Source organism: Carcharhinus amblyrhynchos, chromosome 24 (assembly GCF_965287045.1).
Source record: "Carcharhinus amblyrhynchos chromosome 24, sCarAmb.v2.hapA, whole genome shotgun sequence".
Taxonomy (NCBI): Eukaryota; Metazoa; Chordata; class Chondrichthyes; order Carcharhiniformes; family Carcharhinidae; genus Carcharhinus; species Carcharhinus amblyrhynchos.
This window is the reverse complement of record NC_137347.1, coordinates 43,179,527-43,196,819: the sequence shown is the minus strand read 5'-3', so window position 1 is coordinate 43,196,819 and position 17,293 is coordinate 43,179,527. Positions and strand designations below refer to the sequence as shown.

Below are 17,293 nucleotides of genomic sequence, written 5' to 3'. Positions count from 1 at the left end.
ATTTGAATTAGAAGCCCCTTATTTTTAACTGTACCCCCTAGTTATAGTCTCTACCCCATGGACAAACATCCTTTCTGCTTCCATCCTGTTAGTTATTTCTCTTTATTTTAGTGATTATTTTTCAAATAAAAATGAAAAAAAAGGATGTTTTTGAAGGAATACTGAGTGAGTGCTCACTCCGTCGCCAAAATCATTCATTCAGTTTTTGAACTGTAATGTCGATATCCATTACAAAAGAAACAAAAATATCTTGTAACAACCAGTTTAATATAACCTGCAACGCAGTTTGAAGAGTATTACATTCTAACATCGAGAACCCAGAGAGCTGCTTGACAAGGAGTCATTGGGCCCATTCATTCTGTTCCTCCTTTTCAAAACCATCACCATCAGAATGGATCCACACGCAGCATTACCTGTAAGGTTTGGAGATTTAAATTTTTCTGTTGTAAGGCATGAATTCCTGAGGCATGTTGCTCGTTAACATGTCCAGAATAATGGAAATTGAAGCATGGCATTTGCTTATGTGCTCGGGTCAGATTAGTTTTATTGGCAGATTTATTCCTGTTCCATCAACCCAAAAGCAAGAGCCCATTTCCAAGTCAAGGATTATCTAATAAACCTAAAACAAGGGGCTTTCTTCACAGAGGTTAATGGACAAAACAGCTCCTTCAATTTGAGAGCAATAGAAATCATGTTTTAAAACAAGACTATAAAGGAGATTATAAAAAGCTGCCATGTGGCATGATAAATTGGGGGAAATGATTACCATGAGCAGCGGTGGCCCTGAGGTTACGCGATTCAAAATGAAGAAGAGCCATTGCTCTCATTCATTCAGATCTTTAGACAAAGTCAGGGGCATTGATGTACTGAGGCATAGGCAGAATCCAGCAATCCTATTCACGTTATGTAGATATCAAGCCCATACTCTAAACAGGCAATCCACAATGTCTGCAACAAAAAAAATTGAAATTAATATAGCATTGTGTTGGTAGAGATTAAAAGAATAACAATGCATAAAATACAATGTTTAGGAGATCCTGTGGTGCAGTGGGTAGCCTGGATTCAAGTCTCACCCCTTGATGGCCAAGGAAGTTGCATTCACAATACAGCTAAACAGGTGGAGTGTCAACCTGTAAAATCCTTCCAAACATGTCACTGGCTGGCGGTTAGCGTGGGAGAGACTCCTGATCGGGCACGCTTGATGTGGAGTGGCACCCCTCAAGCTGTAAGCCCCTGGCAACAGATTAGCAAACTGTAGCTATGGAAACAGATGAAAGTCTCCTTTAGTGAACAACTAGGTGTGGGAAGAGAATTGGAATGGAAAATAAAAGCCTCCCATTTACCTACTAATCCATTCATCACATGGGACTCATTTACTGAGCCATTCTTGAACACCAGTGAGGATGACTGTCCCATTAAATGGATTACTTTTCAGATTGCTAAGGAGAATGAAGCAATCTTACTTGGTTGTACTGTGGGACATCCCAGAGAGTTTTACAGCCAATGAAGTAATGTAATTGTTGTAATTAGGGAAACATAGGAATCAAAGTTGGAGTAATTCAGGCTGGACAAGGTCAGAGGGGAAATAAAGAACAAGATAATGGAGCGATTTGAAAATCAGAATTTTAAAATCATTACGGCCACTCTACGATATGCAAATTGAAGGTTTTATTTCTGGAATCTTTGAAATGCTCGATTGGAGTTGCGGTAGTAGGGGCTCTCTCACGCTGGTTTATAAGATTTTTCTGTCACCTAAGGAAATAATGAACCTATTAACTGCACATTTACCATTTTTCAGTTTGCAATGGTGATGCTCACAGGAGGTGGTTCATGGGGTCTGCCACAGTAATAATGATAGCTCAAAAGTTCAGGGAATCAACCGCTTTGTAGAGCCACAGAAACTGGTTTACAAGTGTGCCGGCTGGTAACATTACCAAAATACACGCAGGGAGCCAGTCTAACTGTTCACATTCAATTACCCACAGAGATTGGTGGGGCCAAATGGCCTATTTTTGTGCAGAAATTGCTATATAAATGATTTGACACAACTCACAGAACCCAGAGAGACTAACACTTGAGTTAAAGCTTCAAAGGAGTCCAGCAAACACGGGTCACTTCTCCTGGGTGGGAAAAGGTAATCTACAAAAAGCATCTACAGAATAATAGTTGGTGGATGCTACACTTTTAACATTGAACATTTTGGCAGCTATTCACTGGTCAACCCCTCATCTTGCAATATTCAGTCAGCAAGTTATACCCTGGTGTTATACTGTGAGATGCAGCTGTGTTGTTTGTGGACTGAATATCAATGATTTATTATGGAATATTTCTAAAATTTCATAGAATCATAGAATCCCTACAGTGCAGAAGGAAGCCATTCAGCCCATCAAGTCTGCACTGACTCTCCTATGATGTATTTTGTGTGGAGCCTACATGTTCTCCTCGTATCTGCAAGGGTTTCCTCTGGGTGCTCCAGTTTCTTCCCACAGTCCAAAGTTGTCCAGGTTAGGTGGATTGGCCATGCTAAATTGCCCCTTAGTGTGTAGGTTAGGTGGATTGGTCATGCTAAATTGCCCCTTAGTGTGTAGGTTAGGTGGATTGGTCATGCTAAATTGCCCCTTAGTGTGTAGGTTAGGTGGATTGGTCATGCTAAATTGCCCCTTAGTGTGTAGGTTAGGTGGATTAACAATGGTCAAGACTTGATAGGATGCTCTTCAGAGGGTTAGGACAGACTCAATGGACTAGTAGCCTCCTTCTGCACTGTCGGGATTCTATCATTCTCACAAAATGAAGTGTTTATATATTTTATTATACATGATGGCACTGAGCAGTTTACAGGAAAGACAAAGCTCCCAGTGAATAAAGCATAAAGCAGTGAATACGGCTGAGGAATTATATGCTTGACATTGCTTTCCAGTATATCAGAAACATACAGCTAATAGCAGAGTGTCTCCCCCAGTGCACATCATCAGTGTTTGCAATCGAGCTTTTATGATAGGCAGTGAAAAGCTACAGAGAGTTCAATAGAAGAAAGACACTTAATTTGCAGATCACTCGAATGCTTCAAGAGACTGTGGCAAAAGCAGGAAGGTTGGAACTTGTGCAAGCTGTTTTATATTTCTGCCCAGATGTGAAAAATGTCTTCCCTTCGATATCAGAGAGGAATCATAAGTTTGAAATAAAAACAGAAAGTGCTGGAAATGAACAGCAGCATCTGTGGAAAGAGAATCAGTTAACGTTTCCAGTCATTTTCTACATGAAACATTGGGTGGAATCTTCCAGTAATTTGTCAGAGTGTCAGTTTGGGTGAGAAAACCGGTGTGTATCTCTCCAGCGACAGAGCTGAGTTTTCTATGCGGATTCTCTGGCACTCTGTACATGTACGCACAGTCTTTCTGATGGAGTGAATCCTGATCTCTATCCACTCCACACACAAGCATCAGGGTATGATGTGCATTTATTTAACTGCATTTAAATGAGATTCCCAAAAGGATGGGAACCTTGTTACATCATCCACGAGGTGCGGGGAAAATCTCAGAATGAGATCTCTCTGTCGAGATTCTCATTCCCGCCGTCTTGCAAGATTTCATGGAATCACAGAATCCCCACAGTGAAGAAGGAGGCCATTTGGCCCATTGAGCCTGCACTGACAACAATCCCACCCAGACTCTATCCCCTTAACCCCAGTATTCGCTCTTCTAGTCCCCCTAAGGGGCACTAGGGGGACTAGACACTAAGGGGCAATTTAGCATGGCCAATCAACCTAACCCACACATCATTGGACTGTACACGGAAACCGGAGACCCGGAGGAAACTCACGCAGACATGGGGAGAACGTGCAGACTCCACACGGTCAGTCACCTGAGGCTGGAATCAAACCTGGGTCCCTGGCGCTGCGAGGCAGCAGTGCGAACCACTGTGCAATCGTGTCACAGATGTCACCATTTTCGACTGCAGTGAACACCAACTACAAATCCCCCTTGTTAAGGGCAGCATGGTGGCACAATGATTGGCGCTGCCGCCTCACAGCGCCAGGGATCCGGGTTCGATTCCCAGCCTGGGTGACCATGCACATTCTCCCCATGTCTGCATGGGTTTCCTGCGGGTGCTCTGGTTTCCTCCCACAATGCAAAGATGTGTAGGTTAGGTAGATTGGCCATGATAAATTGTCCCTTAGTATCAGAGGCACTAGTTAGGGTAAATCAATGGGGATAGGGCCTGCATGGCATTGGGGTCAATGCAGACTTGATGGGCTGAATGGCCTCCTTCTGCACTGTTGGATTCTCTGATTCTATCTGTCTTTTCTCTCTCTCCACAGATGCTGCCAGATTTGCTGATAATATTTCCAGAACTTTCTGCTTCATTTCAGATTTCCAGCATCCGTGTTTTGTTTTTGCTTTAGCGACTGAGAGTGTGGTGTGTGTTTGCATTGCGTCTCTAAGAATAGGATTCATTTCACAGAATCTTTTCCGCCTCACTTCAGGGAATGTATTGTTGTCAATTTACAATGAATTGCTGCATATTCTATCCAGCTGTGGCCAGTTTTGGTCTGTAGCTCATGTTCGTGTCTGTCAGAGGACTGAGTCTGACAATTGATTGCACTTTTCTCAATGCTGTGAAACAGTTTGGCTTCAATCTGACAAATTACAGGCCAGTCAGCCTTACAGTGAGAGGGAAATTATTGGAAAAGATTCTTAGGGACAGGATTTACTCACATTTGAGAAGAAATGGACTTATTAGTGACGGACAGCATGGTTTTGTGAAGGGGAGTTCGTGCCTCACTACCTTGATCGAGTTTTTTGAGGAAGTGACAAAGATGATAGATTAGGGAAAGGCAGTGGATGTTGTATGTATGGACTTCAGTAAAGCCTTTGACAAGATACTTCATGGTAGACTGGTACAGTCACACAGGATCAGAGGAGAGCTGGCAAGATAGATTCAGAACTGGTTTGGCCATAGAAGACAGAGAGTAGCAGTAGAGGGTGCTTTTCTGAATGGCAGGCTGTGACTAGCGATGTTCCACAGGGATCAGTTCTGGGACCTTTGTTGTTTGTAGTTTATATAAATGATTTGGGAGAAAATGTAGCTGGTCTGATTAGTAAGTTCGCAACAACATAAAAATTGGTGGAGTTGCAGATAGTGAAGAGAATTATCAGAGGATACAACGAGATATAGACCAGTTGGAGACTTGATCACAGAATCTGGACAAGCATCTAGAAATTACACAGTAAATAGAACATAGGACATAGAACACTACAGCACAAACAGGCCCTTCGGCCCACAAGTTGCACCAATCATATCCATACCTACCAGGCCATAGTACTATCTTTAACTCCCAATCCCATTAAATCCCATGTACTCATCCTGAAGTCTTTTAAAAGACCCCAGTGAGTTCACCTCTACCACCACCGACAGCAGCCAATTCCACTCACTCACCACCCTCTGAGTGAAAAACTTACCCCTGACATCTCCTCTGTACTTGCTCCCCAGCACCTTAAACCTGTGTCCTCTCTTAGCGACCATTTCAGCCCTGGGAAGTAGCCTCCGAGAATCCACCCTATCTATTCCTCTCACATTTTATAAACCTCTATCAGGTCACCTCTCAACCTTCGTCTCTCCAGGGAGAAGAGACCTAGCTCCCTCAACCTATCCTCATAAGGCATGCCTCCCAATCCAGGCAACATCCTTGTAAATCTCCTCTGCACCCTCTCAATAGCTTCCACATCCTTCCTGTAGTGAGGCGACCAGAACTGTGCACAGTACTCCAAGTAGTAGAACTCTTCAGACCATTGACAGGCAGCGGGATCTGGGCGTACATGCCCACCAATCACCGAAAGTGGCAACGCAGGTGGATATTGTTGGTCCATCGTCATCGATGTGGAACTCGACACCATTAGTCATTTTGAGGCTGGTTGCGGTGTGTCCGAAGATGACTGATCAGGGCCAATTCGGGTACGGAATGTCCTGGCATATATTGGACAGACTTGTGTGGACACTGTAGTTGTTGCTCTGGTGGCTCTGGACTGGCGCAGCTCGCGTTTAAATTGTGCTTCAGCAATACACCTTGCTTCGTGAGCTTGACAGCCTTTGTGGATGAGGCAGCGCCAGGTAGGGTGGTTTTGTGCCAGCGTTTCCCAGGTGGTCGTGTCAATGTCAAGCGACTTCAGGGAGGCTTTGAGTGTGTCTTTGAAGCGTTTCTTCTGCCCTCTGTGCGAGCGTCTTCCAGCAGAGAGTTCCCCAAAAAGGAGCTGCTTGGGTATGCACTCGTCTGACATACGGATGACATGACCTCCCTACCGGGTCTGTGCTCTCATCAGCAGTGTGTGGACTGATGGTAGACTTGCTCTCGAGAGAACTTCAGTGTCTGGTACTTTGTCTTGCCATCGGATGTGTAATATTCTGCGAAGACAAGTCATGTGGAAATGATTGAGCTGTCTTGCATGCCTTTGATACACAGTCCACATTTCACAGGCACACAGGAGGGTAGTGAGTACTGCAGCGCTGTAGACCTTCAGTTTTGTTGCTGGCCTGATTCCTCAATGTTCCCATACAGTGGAGCACAGTCTACCGAAAGCAGAACTTGCCTTTGCTATTCTGCAGCTAACTTCTGTATCAATAGTCACTGCTTGGGAGAGGGAGCTGCCAAGATAAGTGAACTGGTCCACTGCCTGTAGTTTCTGCCCTTTGATTGTGATTATGGGTTCTGTGTACGGTGCATGAGGAGCAGGATGGTGCATGACTTCGATCTTTTTAATGTTGATGGTGAGTCCATAGTTGTCACAAGCCGCAGAAAATTTGTCCATACTGACTTGCATCTCTGGCTCTGAGCCAGCATACAGAGCGCAGTCATCGGCAAAGAGGAAATCTCTCAGAACCGTCTCTTTCACTTTGGTAATAGCTTGAAGTCTCCTCAGGTTGAAAAGCTTCCCATCCACTCTGTACTTGAGGCTGATTCCAGCAACACTGTCCTGGAAGGCATCATTCAGCATGGCAGTAAACATCATGCTGAACAGTGTGGGTGCGAGCACACAGCCCTGTTTGACGCCATTGGTGACTGGGTATGTCTGGGAATGGATAAGGTAGTCAAGAAAGCACACGGCATGCTTGCCTTCATTGGTTGGGCCATTGAGTATAAAAATTGGCAAGTCATGCTGCAGCTGTACAGAACCTTAGCTAGGCCTCAAAATTTTGTGTACATTCTGGTTGTCACACTACCTGAAGGACGTGGATGTTTTGGAGAGGGGACAGAAGTGGTTTACCAGGATGTTGCCTGGTCTGGAGGATATTAGCTATGACGAGAGGTTGGATAACTCGGTTTGTTCTCACCTGAACGATGGAGGTTGAGGGGTGACCTGACAGAGGTTTACAAGATTATGAGTGGTATGGACAGGGTGGATAGTCAGATGCTCTTTCTGAGGGTAGAAAAAACAAATACTAGGGACATAAGTTTAAGGTGCGTGGGGAAAAGTTTAGAGGAGATGTGTGAGGCAAGGTTTTTACACAGAGGGTGGTGAGTGTCTGGAACCTGCTGCCCGGGGAGGGTGTGGGATCAGGTACGATAGCGGCATTTAAGGGGTAACGAGACCAATACATGGATAGGATGGGAATGGGAGGATACGGACTCTGTAAATGCGTCCAGTTTTAGTTTAGGCAGGCATCCTGATTGATGCAGGCTTGGCGGGCCGAAGGGCCTGTTCCTGTGCTGTAGTTTTCTTTTATTTGTTCTTACTGGTCATTCACGCTGTGCTGCCGCTGTTGGCAAGGACGGAGAATTGGCACTCAGCGAAATTTCCATTCACTGCAGCGAGACTGGAGAATCCCACCGGCTAGATAATTCCAGTCTTTCTGCGCTCAGAGAACATCAGAGTTAAATGAGCACGTGGAGTTGACGTTAAAATCAAATCAGCAGTAATCTTATTGAATGGTGGAGCAGGCTCGAGGCGCCGAGTGGCCTTCCCCTCATTCAATTCGGAGTATGTTTGTGTGTATCTAAAGCTGGAATATAACTCCAGAGCCCTGAGCAGCCCCGTTTCCAGCACTCACACCAGGTTTACTTGTTTTCACCACGCTGGCCACTTGTTAGTGTCTGTAGGAAGAATACAGAGGAACAATAAAGAATAAAGGGTGCAATTCTAAAAAAAGGGGGTGCAGGAGCAGAGGAACCTGGGTGTATACATACAAAAATAATTGAAGGTAACAGTTAATAAGAACATAAGAAATAGGAGCAGGAGTCGGCCATCTAGCCCTTCGAGCCTGCCCCGCCATTCAATAAGGTCATGGCTGATCTGAAGTGGATCAGTTCCACTTTCCCGCTTTCTCCCCATAACCCTTAATTCCCTTGCCTACCAAAAACCTATCTACCCGTGACTTAAATATATTTAGTGAGGCAGCCTCCACCACTTCAACGGGGAGAGAATTCCAGAGATTCACCACCCTTTGAGTGAAGAAGTTCCTCCTCAACTCTGTTCTAAACTGTCCCCCCCTTATCTTGAGGCTGTGCCCTCTAGTCCTGCTGCCCTTTCTGAGCAGGAAGAATCTCTCTACCTCTACCCTATCCATCCCCTTCATTATCTTATACGTCTCTATAAGATCCCCCCCTCATCCTTCTAAACTCCAACGAGTACAGACCTAGTCTATTTAGTCTCTCTTCATAGTCCAACCCCCTCATCTCTGGTATCAGCCGCGTGAACCTCCTCTGCACTCCCTCCAAGGCCAAAATATCCTTGAGCAAGTACGGCGACCAAAACTGCACACAGTACTCCAGCTGCGGCCTCACCAGTGCCCTGTACAGTTGCAGCAAGACCTCCCTGCTTTTATATTCTATCCCCCTCGCTATAAAGTGCCCACTTCTGGGTGTCCCTTTTTGGGAAGGAATGCATTTGAGCAGGACGCACGCCAGGGCAGATGATAAGAATGGCTAATGTGTGTGGGCAGTGAGTGGAGTCATGGATGGGATGGGGATGTGATCTCCAGAGGAAGTGAAGCCAGGTGGAGATGTGAGGGTTTGTGAGAGGATGAACGCTGATGTCCCTTAAACTGACTGAGTGAGAGCCCTGCGAGTGTGCAAGAGGCTGGGCGAGTGTGCAAGGGGCTGGATGGGTGTGCGAGAGGCTGGGTGAGTGTGCGAAGGGCTGGGCGAGTGTGCGAAGGGCTGGGCGAGTGTGCGAGGGGCTGGATGGGTGTGCGAGAGGCTGGGCGAGTGTGCGAAGGGCTGGGCGAGTGTGCGAAGGGCTGGGCGAGTGTGCGAAGGGCTGGGCGAGTGTGCGAAGGGCTGGGCGAGTGTGTGAGGGGCTGGGCGAGTGTGTGAGGGGCTGGATGGGTGTGCGAGAGGCTGGGCGAGTGTGCGAAGGGCTGGGCGAGTGTGCGAGGGGCTGGATGGGTGTGCGAGAGGCTGGGCGAGTGTGCGAAGGGCTGGGCGAGTGTGTGAAGGGCTGGGCGAGTGTGCGAAGGGCTGGGCGAGTGTGTGAGGGGCTGGGCGAGTGTGTGAGGGGCTGGCTGGGTGTGTGAGGGGGTGGGCAAGTGTGAGAGGGGCTGGACGGGTGTGCGAGGCATGGGCGAGTGTGCAAGAGACTGGTCAAGTGTGCAAGGGACTGGATGGGTGTGCGAGGGGCTGAGCAAGTGTGTGAGGGGCTAGGCGAGTGTGAAATGTGATGGTTGACTTCCCCTCATGGTGCGGATGAGATTATTTGTCCTCTTCCTGCACTGTGTTGGCACTGCCCATTCCTGCCACTGCCTCTCCAGCTGGTCATTTGCTGGATGTCCTGCGGGCAGAGAGGGTTAAAGATCAATGCGGCTGGCCTCGATTGTATCCAGCAGGGGCTGTAGTGGAGCTGGGTTTTGGAAATGCGTCTTTCAGTGGAGCAGCATTGAGAACACTGCGTAACTGCACCGCTGGAGTGGGAAGGCGGTGAGCTGATGGGGGGGGGGAGTGGGGGGCACAGGCAGATCAGAGGCCACAGCCCCAGTAAATGTTCCCATGTGTGTATAATTAATGTGCCAGGAAGCGGGTGATGTGACATGAAAACCCCCCATTGCAGCGGCGGGTAGATCACTGTTTCACACTCACTCCCACACCCAGTGTGACTGGGGGGAAACTGCACCCAAACAGAGCGGAAAAGATTGATGAGGATGATTCCAGGCCTGAGGAACTTCAGTTTCATAGTTTGGAAAAGTTCAGACTGTTGTTCTTGAAAAAGGGTTGAGGAGATTTTTTCACATTTGTTTATGGGCTGTGTACATCGCTGGCTCGACCAGCATTCATTGCACATCCCGAGTTGCCCTTGACAAAGTGGTGGTGAGCTGCTGTCCCATAATGCTGTTGGGGAGGGAGTTCCAGGGTTTTGACCCAGCGACAGCGAAGGTACAGCGATATATTTCCAGGTTAGGATGTTGACTGACTTGGAGGGGAACCTCCAGGTGGTGGTGTTCCCAGGTATCTGCTGCTCTTGGCCTTCTCAATGGTGTTGGTTATGAGTTTGGATGACGTTGCCTAATGAGCCTTGGCTAATTCCAGCGATGCATCTCGTAGATGGTACACACGGCTGCCACTGTTTGTTTGTGGTGAAGGGAGTGAACGTTTGTGGAAGGATTACCAATCATGCAGGTTGCTTTGACCTGGATGGTGTTGTTGGAGCTGCATTCATCCAGGCAAATGGAGAGTATTCCATCACGCTCCTGACTTGTTCCATGTAGATGGTGGACAGGCCTTGAGGAGTCAGGGGGTGAGTTACTCGCCACAGGATTTTCAGTCTCTGACCTGCTGTCATGGTCACAGTGTTTATATAGCTAGTCCAGTTCAGTTTCTGGTCAACTGGTCACTGGTAACCCCCAGGATGTTGATAGTGGTTTGAAAGAGGTATTCTAAATCATGAGGGTTCTGGATAGAATAGAGAGGGAAAAACACATTGGTGGACAAATTGAGAACCAAAGAACATGGATTTAGTTAAAATAATTGGCAAAAAAAGCAAGAGACAGGAGGTCAAAGATGTTCACACAGTGAGTGGTTAGGGTCTGCAATGCACTGCCTGACAGTATGTTGTACTCAGATTCACACAGCGATTGGTTAGGATCTGTAGAGAGTGTGGTAGAGGCAGATTCAATTGACATTCTCAAGAGGAATGGGATTGTTATTTGATCAGAAGAATGTGCAGGGTCACGGGGTTGAGGTGGGTGAATTGCTCCTTCAGAGAGCTAGCATGGTCACAATGGGCTGAATGGTCTCCTTCTGTGCTATAATCATACTGCGATTCTTTTCTGTAGCATTGACTATTCCAGTCTCTCTTTGAAGAACTGACCCATCTGTCAACCAGCCTCCTTTAGCATGTGCTGGCTGCCCTGTGCTGAGTTGTTCCTGCTGTACATGCAGAGGGAATGCAGTTTGTATTTATGCCATTACAAGTAGATTTTACGTTCGAGCTTTCACTAGAGAGAATAACCTGGTCAAAGGCTTAATTCTAATTTACTGGAAATCAGTGAACATGAGAATAGGGTGAGAGGAAAGAAATGCAATAATTCATAACAACTCTTAAGCTAAAAGTACCCCACATTCTTCAGAACCTTCATGGTCTTCCATCCCTAGATTTGAAAAGCTTTAACCCAATGTTTGAATCTATAGTTTGGGATCAAGCTCTTGTCAATGTTGCCTTTTTCCATAAGAAAAGCACAGAGTGAGAATTTCCAATTTCATTGATTTCAATAAGTAATTGTGCGCGTGAACAGGTGTACTTGTGATATTAAAAGATGAAATTGAATTGAAGCATTTTTCACAAATACAGCAAGTCCCAAATGTAATGATACTGTGTGTGCTACTTTGATATATCTTGTGTTTAAGGTGGGGCTTCTTTAAGAGATTTATTTACAGGAGTTGATTTATCTGGGGTAACATGCAGCAGATACTAAGAATGCAGGACGATAACTGACTTTATCTGGGAATGTATTTCCTTTTAGAGTTAATAGATCTTTTGTTTATTTAGGTTCTCCTGGGATTTCAGACTAGTTATACAGAGTCATGTGGTTAATGGGAGGAGTTCAGCTTGCAGGAAAGAAAGAGTTACAGTTTCATTTTAAAATGCAAGCAGCTGGTGCCTGGGTGATCAGAAGAAAGCAGTGGTTTTCTTTCTTTCGCTATCTCTGCAAAGGCCTCTCTGAAAGCTTCAGACTGTTAACCTAAGTCACAGCAAGTATGCATGTGTTTTGCTAACTTATTTTAAAGAGGTAGTTGAAGGCTACAAGAGGAATATTGCTTGAATTGGAACTCATTGCAATAGATTAACAGTTAAGAATTGTATCTTGTCATGTTTACTTATTGTTCAATTGTTAAAAGCCAAACTAATTCATTTGTTCTAGTTAAACTGTCAAATACAGTTTGTTTGTTCAATAGAATTGTGTCTAGAGTGAAACATCATATCCTTATATTAATGCCAAAATAGCAAATTGTTGGTGCCTAGTCTGGCTTCGTAATGTAACTGGGGGGTTTCTGATCTGGTATTCTAACACAAAGCACTTCACAGGCAATTTAGTAGTTCTGAAATGTAGTTATTGTTGTAGGCATCAGGTAGAAAGGTTCTTTTGGCTTGAATGGAGAAAAGGATGTAACTGAAGGTGAAGGCTAACGGGAGTTCAATGCATCTAATGTCAGAGGTAATTGATAGTAATGTTGGAAAGTACTTGGAAGACTCTGTGAATAGAGGTAATTGTAAATGTCAGGTATGATTAGCTGACTGTATTGATTGAAGCCTTTTCTATATTAACTGAGCTGGTAAGTTCATCAGGCATTTTTAGATACTGTCTCCATTTGCATGCTGTGATGGAGGTAACATTGATATAGCTGGCCACATCCTCCTGTTCTCCCTGGTCTGCATCACTCACTCCTGTAGGAGACTTTGCTGACTTCTCTATCCTGGCTTTGTCTAAGACAGGCTCCATCGGACTTCCTGCAGTCTTTCCAGATATATTGATATTTGTTGTGAGCATGGTGGAATTTAGATTTCCACGTCACAATGTTTGTCTCCTGTTTGTGGATTTTAAATCCTGCAGCAACCTTTGATTCCCCTTCCAGGTAAGCTCAAAATGGCACCTGCTTTCTGCACTCGCTGATCACTAGAACCGTGCGGTTAACACACTAGCTCCGCTCACCAAACCACTTTCATGTTGGCTTTCCAGCCCAGCAATCAGAGAGACTATGCTCATGAGGCTGAGAGGAAAATACAGCCACCTTTCTCTGGGAGTTGGTTCCAGGCAATTGCAAATCCAACCCCCTCACCTTACTTTGTGCATTTGTATATTGCACGCAGACACTCTGACTGTAATGGTATGTGACAGTGCACTGCAACTCCAGAACAATTGCAACAAGGAGGTGGTTGTGGTGGACAGCTGTAACAGCGCACAGACTCCCACAGGACAGCACTGCAGCCTTCAGCTCTTACTCACATTCACATTTATTTGATTCAGCTGAGCACAGTCGATTCTGAGCTAAGATCACGCCTGCATGGAGTAAAAATCTCCAAAGAGGCTTTCTTTGCAAACCGATTCCGCTTGGTCAGGTGCAGAACAACATTGACTGAGACCATGTCAGCAACTGAGTCTCGGACTGTCCGATTGTGGGAAAGAAAGTGAAGAGATTGTGTCATTCCCCACACCTAGAGTCATAGAGGTTTACAGCATGGAAACAGGCCCTTTGGCCCAACTTGTCCATGCTGCCCTTTTTTTAAAACCCCTAAGCTAGTCCCAATTGCCCACATTTAGCCCATTTCCCTCTATACCCATCTTATTCATGTAACTATCTAAATGCTTTTTAAAAGACAAAATTGTACCCGCCTCTACTACTACCTCTGGCAGCTTGTTCCAGACACTCACCACCCTCTGAAAAAATTCGCCTCTCTGGACCCTTTTGTATCTCCCCCCTCTCACCTTAAACCCACGCCCTCTGGTTTTAGACTCCCCTACCTTTGGGAAAAGGTATTGACTATCCAGCTGATCCATTCCCCTCATGCTGATAATGAAGCTGCTGGATTTTCGTATGAATGAACAAACCATATTATATCTTTCAAGAATAGAGCTGGAAGATCTAATTCTGGCAAACGTATGTGAGGTCACCTCAAAGAAATAAGCTCTTGCTGCGTCTGTTTCATATTCACTGCACCACAGTGTTAAGTGGACAAAGCGAAGATTTTAAACCACTCTGGCCATACAGCCTGATTCAATTTTAGATTTTTGGTGTAAAGGCTAATTGTTCTGTCTGCTCCTTGCTCTCATTAGAAAGATAACTGGGATTCGGATTCAATGAATAAGCTCAGGGGAAGGAATTATAATTCAGCACAAAGCCAAAGGAGACAGCAGTCTCAGACTTCAGTAATCGTAAAATAAAGAGCAGCAAATTTGTTTTGCTTTCAAGATTGAAGGGAAAATAAGCTACATTAGCCAGTGAGGCGCAATATACCAATGGAATATCAATTCTCATAGAGCTCCGACACTGCAGAAGAGGCCATTCAGCCCATTGAGTTTGCACCAACTTTCCAACAGAGAATCTTACCCAGGCCCTCTCCCCCACCCTATCCCTGTAATCTCACACTGTAGCCAATCCCCCTAAACCACACATCTTTGGACTGTGGGAGGAAACTGGAGCGCCGGGAGGAAACTCTCGCAGACACAGGGAGAAAGTTCAAACGCACACAGACAGGGAGCCAAGGCTGTGAGTTTCCAACATTTTCTGTTTTTGTTTCGATATCCTGATCACCCCACTCCCCTCCATATCCCTTGATCTTTTTAGCCCCAAGAACTATATCTAATTTCTCCTTGAAATCACACAATGTTTTGGCCTCAGTTGGGATCCGCATTAAAATATATTTAAATATCACTGGCAGGCCTTGCCTTTATGCCTGATAGCCTCCTCAACACCCCCCCCGCTCCCTTTCCCCTGCCATTAAATTGTCCAATTACATCTCCTCCCCCATGATGTGCACCTGATGTGCAGAACCTGCCAGAGACACACATGTGAACACACCCCCCTGCGGGGGGTAGAGGGTCATGCCCAGGCTGTGCCAGGGGGCACGCTGTGTGGTGGGGTGTTGCATGGTGGGTGTTCTGTTGTAGGGGTAGGTCCGTATTGGAGGAGGCATTTCCATGGAAGGGGGCTTTCTATTTTTACCACCATATTTCACCTCAGCCACATATCCTTCAACTTTTTCCATCATGCACTTATCTCCCTCCCTGTTAAATGCATCAATACTATCCACCACAGTGTGGAAAAAGGCACCACTTGTACAGTTTACACTCAGGACAGGATGGTGTTTACTTGACACTTTGTAGCCCACTTGGATTGTTGATGATAATATGAGTGGTTTGTTAGCAAAGTTCCGACACACCAGAGTTTCAGAAGGTTTTACTGCTGCACTGACGGGATTTATTCTGTAAACTTTACGTTGACATTCTCAGTTCCACTCAGCACTGGAAATGTGCAATGTAGCTGAAACTATCCAGTTGCTGTGTAACATCCAGCCACCACATGGGAACTAATTGGTGGGAAGTAATGGATAAAGCAGTTATGTGACTCTTTGTTACAGAAATATAAATGCTTGCTGCATACATATTCACGAGGCTTGTGCTGAATTAGCACAATAACTGGAAGGTTCAGAGATCTGGGCAACTGCAGCTAACATTTTAGCATTTGAGAATTGTGTGTGTGTGTGGGGGAATCAATAGTGCCATTCTTCATCAGAAAGGAGCTTGGAAAATGATGTTGGAGTTATTGTATCGGCTTGGAGTTGGTGGAGAGGGATGTAGTATGATCCGAATGAATAAAAAGATTATTAATGTTAAACCTCTGCGGTGGAAAGTACAATGAATGTGTCACTGTTTTCTCATTGAGAATGGCTTTGTAATTGAGTTAATTTGCTCACTGTTGGTTCAACTACAAATTAGTGCCCTTCCTTCTCTGTGTAAATGTATTTTTATATTTAAGGGTGGATTTTAGTCAGGGCTGCCTGTTACAAACCCACATAGCTATGTCTCCATGGGTTGCATCTGCTCTTCTGAATAGGCGGGGGCAGGGGTTGGGGGTTGGGGGAGGGTGGCGGTCATTGATGGTCAAAGGCTCTCTGTAACTTTTATTCTGACTGCAATGTGTTTAACACTTAACAATCTTCCGAAAGGGCCCAGCAGTGACTCAGTTGTGTTCAGTAGGTGGCAAACCACCAACTTCTCAATTAGGGATGTGCAGTAGATCCCGGCTTTGCCATTGATGCTTACATCTGTGAATGAATAAACACAAGATCTTGATGATGTTAACAGGATCAGGCTTCAGATTTTACTGCGGATTGTGATTTCCTCAATGTTTCAGTTTATTCATTAGTGTCACAAGTAGGCTTACATTAACACTGCAATGAAGTTACTGTGAAAATCCCCCAATTGCCACGCTCCTGTCAGAGTACACTGAGGGAGAATTTAACATGGCCTACGCACCTGCCCAGCATGTCTGTCGGGATGTGGGAGAAAACCGGAGCACCTGGAGGAAACCCACGCAGACATGGGGAGAATGTGCACACTGTGTACAGACAGTGACCCAAGATGGGAATGGAACCTTGGACCCCGATGCTGTGAGACTGTGGTGCTAACCATTGCCACCGTGCCGCCCCTGGACAATGAACAACCTGGGAAGGAGAACCAGTATCTATGGGAATCCAGGAAGGAATATTCTTCCGGGTCCCCAGAGTGCTAGGCTCCATTCCCCCAAGGGAGCCGAAATGTCACCCCTGAAGCCTCAGGGTTGGGGGTGTGAGACTGACTGGGCCTATGCAGATGAACTCCAGGGGTTTAAATTTCCCAGGGCCTCATGCTATTAGGGGCTGAGTGATTTACAATCTGCTTCAGCCTCAGTTAAAATCAGGCTGTAACTTTTATCGCCTTCATTTGGTTTAGTAATACCAGCGACGGAGCCCGGGAGCATAAATATTCAAAACCATATCGAGGACTCATTACATGGGGTTAGTGTTATTTTGTCCAGTAATTGAAAAAATATAGTACTGTTCACAGGAATTTGAAGTGAGAAGTTTACCAATCTAACCCCTGCTTGAGCTCACAGAGAATCTTCAGCTGGTTTATTTATGAAGAATGGATTGAAATATTCCTGGAGTTTCAACCAGAAGCATTGAGTTCTCATTCTTGGGTTAATCTCTTTACAGCTGGCTCCTTAACTGCATTAGACCAAAAGTATTGGAAACGTCCAGAAGGTCCAGTCAGCAGCTGTGGAGAGAACAGGTGAGTAAACCTATGTAACCTTCCAGATGTAAACCTATGA

The 17,293-nt window shown here is 45.6% G+C and overlaps 1 protein-coding gene across 4 annotated transcripts in view; it reads left to right on the top strand.

The window, feature by feature from the left end:
* The window catches only part of yrk (Yes-related kinase), a 294,154-nt gene that overhangs the window by 47,524 nt on the left and 229,337 nt on the right, over positions 1-17,293 (top strand). For 2 of the 4 annotated variants that reach the window (XM_080211586.1, XM_080211584.1), the window contains exon 2: positions 17,178-17,253. The exons of the other annotated variants lie outside the window; for them this stretch is intronic. The gene's annotated coding sequence lies outside the window, so the exon portion shown is untranslated. The remainder of the gene's footprint in view (positions 1-17,177; positions 17,254-17,293) is intronic. 4 annotated transcript variants of the gene reach the window in all.